The sequence below is a fragment of the Periplaneta americana genome, unplaced genomic scaffold, assembly GCF_040183065.1.
Source record: "Periplaneta americana isolate PAMFEO1 unplaced genomic scaffold, P.americana_PAMFEO1_priV1 scaffold_21, whole genome shotgun sequence".
In the NCBI taxonomy this organism is placed as follows: domain Eukaryota; kingdom Metazoa; phylum Arthropoda; class Insecta; order Blattodea; family Blattidae; genus Periplaneta; species Periplaneta americana.
The window spans coordinates 1,294,298-1,300,650 of record NW_027185502.1 but is presented as its reverse complement, the minus strand read 5'-3'; the positions used below and the strand labels follow the sequence as shown (position 1 = coordinate 1,300,650).

At 36.3% G+C, this 6,353-nt stretch overlaps 1 non-coding gene across 1 annotated transcript; it reads right to left on the bottom strand.

Moving 5' to 3' along the window:
• Nucleotides 1–3,068: 3,068 nt before the first annotated feature.
• On the bottom strand, nt 3,069–3,142 carry TRNAG-GCC (transfer RNA glycine (anticodon GCC)). Its single transcript has one exon. It is a non-coding gene; the product is annotated as a tRNA-Gly (tRNA).
• Nucleotides 3,143–6,353: the final 3,211 nt, after the last annotated feature.

Sequence of the window (6,353 nt, the reverse complement as noted above, 5' to 3'; positions counted from 1 at the left end):
ATCAATCTGCTTGGTCTAAGTTGGTAGCTGGGACGCTGCCGGCGAGACGATCTGTGCTTCAGATGGATGTAAATAACCACGACCCTGCAGAAAGAGAGCATAATATTTCTCAACGACTGGAAGTGGATGTTAGCAAAAATAATATATCCAGCAATACGACGGAAACTAAAGCTACCGCTTCGACGTCATCAGTAAACAAAGAAGACGTATCTGAAGTTATTGATTTATCACTTAACAGTTCAACCATAACAACAGAGACAACGTCAGGCAAGATACCCGAGGATGGCACTCCCCCACATCCTAACACCGCTTCAGCGCAGAATAGTCCTTCTACGCACGATGTCAATGTCAAGGTCAGTACACAAACTGCCTCACAACAAGACACGAAAGAAAGTATGCCTGTCGATCGTGTGAATGGCCTTCCTATTTCTACGGTGAATCAAGAACACGGAACAGATGATTCTTATGATGCAATGTTTCCGGATACGCTAATGGAGAGTGAAACGACTGATTTAATAATTCGACCGTATTTAAAGAGGCAGGTTAATTCAAGAGATCCTCGTCTTGCTAAAAAGAAACAAACCGTAACTTCCAAAGTCGAAGGGTAATAATATCATTATTAGTTGTATTATTATAAAATGCACCTTTGCCTGTGCATTTTATTTTTGATGGCACTCCCTTTAAATGTAGTGGCAACTCTGAATGTTAATCTTCTTCGCAGTAGATCTAAGCAACAGCAATTAACAAGATTTATTAATGACAATGATATCGATATTTTTTTGTTACAAGAAATAAATGTAGATAATATGCATTTTCTGGGTCCACGGTTTCATGCGATATGCAACCCTGGGGAAAATCAAAGAGGTATTGCCGTTGTGTATCGTTCCAGTATTGATATTAAACAATTCGAAATCCATCCAAGCGGCAGAATAACGACGCTGCTAACAAATGATAATACGCTATATGTAAATGTTTACCTCCCGTCTGGTTCGAATAAAAGAGAAGAAAGAGAACACTTTATTACACATGAATTACCTTATTATGTAAGACATAATTTTGATCACCTATTTTTTGGTGGAGATTTTAATTGTGTGCTCCATGCAAAAGACCAAACTGGAGAATATAATCCATCGTTAGCCTTATACCGCATGATCCTTCAACTCTGTTTATATGATGTGTGGGAATAACTGCATGGCAACAACATTCGGTTTACGTATCATCACCTGAATGCAGCTTCTCGTATCGACAGAATTTACGTGAACGCAGCTTCAACAGATAAACTTAAAACGGTCAGTACGATACCAGTTTCCTTTACTGACCATGATTGCGTAATGTTGAAAGTGGAAAAACTTCATCATGTACCACAGATCGGGAAAAGTTATTGCAACTGAGCTCTCAGTTATTACGTGATGACAAAATTACCGAAGATTTTAAATTTTTTTGGGAGGCAGTGACTGATAGAGTGAGACGGTCTTCATCCAACATTCTTCATAAATGGACCTACATTGTTAAACCAGCTATTCAGCAGTTTTTTTAATCCCAAGGCATACAAAGGGCACGTACTGCACGTAACAAGCTGCGCTATCATTATCAACTCCTGCAGAACATCTATCAACAACAATGTGGCGGTAAAGATGTTTTTAAACAAATGCAAGCTGCTAAGAGGAGACTCAACTTACTTCAAGAGCGTGCATTGCAAGGATCCTTAACACGAAGCACAAATAGTTCTATCATTGCTGAAGAAAAAGCCGCGCTTTTTCATATTGCTACAGAAAAAAATAAAGGTCAAACAAAGTTTATTCATCAGTTAAAAACACCAGATAACCAAAATATCACAGGTACCCCCTTAATATTGGAAGAATCTTTCGAATATTTTCAAGCAAGATTTCGCCATAGAGTACACTCTGAGCAAGATCAACATACCGTACTTCAATATTTGCAACGAGCCATTTCACTTGATGATCAACAATTATTAGAACAACCCATTACTGAAGAGGAAATTAGAAGAGCGATAATTTCTGCAAGTTCAAAATCAGCTCCAGGTCCAGATGGAATTACCTATACTTTTTATAAGGCTGATTGGGACTTCGTAAAAGAGCAACTCCTACAAGTGTTTAATGAAGTATTTATGTGTCAAGTAGACTGTACGAGTTTTACGGAGGGCATTGTAATTCTTATTCCAAAAAAGCAATGTACCGGAATGATTAAAGACTATAGATCGATTACACTTCTAAATACCGACTATAAAATTGTAATGAAGATTTTGGCAAATAGATTAAGAACTCTGTTTCCTCAAATTATAGATATAGGGCAAACGTGCGCAGTGCCAGGAAGAAAGATAACCAATATTCTCTCTACTATTAGGGATTTGTTATTGAAAAAAGAGATAATATTGCTGGGTTATTGAACATAGATCTTGAGCAAGCCTTTGATAATATCAATCATTCCTATTTGTTTGCAGTGTTACATAAATTGAATATCCCTATAAAACTTATCAATACCTTCAAACAATTATATCAGAATGCATATTCACGTGTACAAATAAACGGGTATTTTATGAAACCAATCGCCTTACAAAGGTCCGTGCGTCAAGGCTGTCCAATGCCAATGATATTATCTATATGTGCATTAGAAACGCTGCTGAGGATGCTGACCTTTTCCTTGTGTAGTAACAGAGAGATGGCGTCTATAACACCGGTTTATGCCTATGCCACCGATGTGATTATTTTATGCAAAGAAACAACAGACCCCCCTCGTATTCAAGAAGTGCTACAGGTAGCCTATTCCGAAGTGCGTCAAACTCTGTCTTTAATTTTACGAAAACTACTTTCATGGCCCTAACTCCAAAGGGGCAAACGATATCAACTCGATTTACTAATGTTAATGAAATGAAAATTTTAGGGATACTATTTACACCCAATGTTATGGATGTTATTGAATTAAATTGGAAGGATATTGTTAACAAATTCAGATATGGAATACAAAGACATCTCAGTCGAAATTTGAATGGTATCCAAAACGTGTGGCATATAAACACGTTTATTTTAAATAATTTCAATTAAAAACTGTTCCGGGGTCGGGTATCGATCCCGGGACCCTTCGCTTGGCGCGCGAACGCTCTACCGACTGAGCTACCCCAGGAACTATACACGACACCCTCACAAAATATGGTACATTGCGCAAGTTCTTCCGATACCCGAACATACAACTCAACAAATTGAAAAGATTTTAGGATTCTATTTGTGGAAAGGTTTCGTATTTCGTATCGCACGACCTCAGTGCAGATTGTCGATCAAGGAAGGAGGTTTACAGTTAACTACTGTAAAATCTGAATGTGATGCTCTATTTATAAAAGATATATTACGCGCTGTCCACAGTATAGACACTTTCGTGTTCATATCTAACTATATTTCTTCATTTCATGCATCCAGTATGACAGGTCTTTGAAAAAACTCATCACCAGTGACGCCAAAAAATTGTTGGAAGACACAAATATTGCACCAGAACAAATAACTAAACTGATCTACAGCTACTTACAAGACCAAGTGAAGTTGTTATCGAATGTAGAATGTAAATTTCCTAATAAGAACTGGACAAAGATTTGGTCATATTTTTAAATACCATCAAGTTGGAAATGGGAGACATGCGCTAATTAATGGGATAATTATGAAGGAAGAAACTACAGTGAAACCTGCCTTTGCGGTCACTTCATTTAAACGGCCACCTGGCCAAAAGGCCAATTTTCTCTGGAACCAATTGGATTTGCCACAAGATCAATACAAATTCTCTCTTTATTTAGCGGCCACCTCATGCACCGGCCAGTGGCCGGGGTCTATTTGGATTGGAACCTGACTATAACAGTCACTGTCCAACAAGAAATCTTTTCACGGATACTGTCTGACCTATTTTTTCGATGGTTAGAGGACAGGAAGCAATATCACGAGGACAATACCTAAGTGTACAACAGTACACCCTCCATATCTTGGGGTTAGTTGGTTACAGTTTTATGACTCTTTTGTCACTTTCCACTTCGACCCTGCACAGCTATAAATTCATACTCGTTTTTGAAGGATTGAAACACTGATGTTTTCCATCGACAATGTCACAGTATGCTTCAGGTCAGTAGTTAACCATTCGAATTTTTTTCTCCTCTTTCTATCTTTCTCTATTTGGACCAGCTTTTACGAATTTTTCTTCTTTTCATTCAGTTGATTCAGAGGAACTGTGAAGTTAGTTTGAGAGAGAAATCATGTCTAACAATAAATCTAGAGTAGTTTAGAGGTGAGACGAGAAATGATTGAAGAAAGTGAGAAGGGAACATCTGCGAGAAAAATTGCACAAATATTCAAATGTGGAAGGACACAAATAAATGGTATAATTAAGAATAAAGATGAAATATTGAAAGAATTGGGAAAAAATATGCCAAAAAAGAAGAGAGAATCTATGTTTAGTAATGTGAATGATTTAGTTTATGAATGATTCAAGTGTGCGAAGGCGAAGAAATTGCCAGTAAGTGGGCCTATGATTCAAGAGAAAGCTCTTGAAATTGCCAAAAAAACTCAATGTAAGCAATTTTGTTGCTAGTAATGGGAGGTTAGAGTAGAGTGCTTTAGAGAACGGCATAACATTGAATTTCGTTCTGTGTCTGGTAAAGGAGGTGACATTGCAACCAATGTTATTGAAGAATAGAAAAAATAGACTGCCTTCAGTTCTGCAAGAATTGGAAGAGGCTGACTTTAATATGGACGATTGTTGTACGCGCACAGTAATAAAAAGTCAATGAAATTCAGTATTTTCATAAAAAACCTCAACCTTAATCAAGCGGCCACCTGATAAAACGGCCATTTTACAAGGTAACTTCAGATGGCCGCTTTAGACAGGTTTCACTGTACATGTGTCACATTGTTCCAACTCCACAGTGCAAGACATGTGGGAATATTGATACAATTAGGCACAGACTAACAAGATGTTCAGAACTTAAAGTGGTATTTGGTTATGGTACAGCAACAGCTAAACAATGTGCACAAGGCAAGAAACCCGAACACGAATCTGCGGATCGTTCTTGAACTGGACTTACCACAGACTCCCCATTATTTTAGTATATTGTGGCTTGCAATGGGTTTTATTATTATATGCTGCAAATCAAAACAATAACTTCACCCGAACTCAGAAGGGTATGTCTACAAACTGGTGTACACGTTAGAAAAAACTTCAAATTCTAGACTTTCTTACGGAAGAATAGTTAGGGCCTACTGCTTTGAATATTTTAGCGTTGGCAACACAGAGTGACGTCAGCATTAGGAACACAGGGCGACTTCAGCTTTGGCAGCACCGAGGGGGGGGGGGGAAGTCGGCCATGTGGTAATACACTGCTACACGTGTCTGCATCTGGATCCTGTTTTTACAATGTATCAACAATGTTATTTAATTTGTGCCACTGGCCTTTGTAATGTGACTGCTAAGAATGAAAGTGTTCTTTCTTTTCTTCTCCAGTGAAGATAGTAAATTTGAATTAATTTTTCAACGTTATTTAGGCAAATGAAAGTGTGTATAATATGAATAATATGTTTCTATCGTTTAGGTATAGTGTGATGTAAGCTCTTGAATTATTGTTGTACTAGCCGTACCCGTGCGCTCCGCTGCACCCGTTAGAAATAAATATAAAGTAATTACATAATTAAAATAGGACATTTGATCCAGGGAACATTGGTGTTTGATAGAAGGATAAATCGTTTATTATGTTAATTTAAATTGCATCCAAATAATTAAAATGCGATCATTTTGGTCCAGAGACCACTCATTTGGTGCAATGACAATTCCTTTAACATGTTTCTTAATTGTATTATATTACTGTATATTATATTATATTGTATTATATTATATTGTATTATATTATATTGTATTATATTATATTATATTATATTATATTATATTATATTATATTATATTATATTATATTATATTATATTATATTATATTATATTATATTATATCAGAAGTTACTGTAATAACATTATAGCATTATGTCCATCTAGAGAAACTACACTTTCCCATGGTGAAATAATAATTACCGGTAATTATACAAATCGGTTAATTTAGCTTTCGATATTACTTCATACAAACAGAAACATTCTCTGTAGGCTATCTTTCATAACTTTCGATTGTTGCTGTCCAAGGCCCCTTATAGACGAAGTCATTTTTTTTTAATTCATTACACGGCCTTAGATGGCAGTTATTTTAAGTTTAAAACTCATTTATCTCATTAAATATCAGTCCTATCAAAATTTTTCAAGGAATAAAACTTATCGCAAATTATTTGTAAAGAAACTTTTGTTATGGAACATTTTTCACAA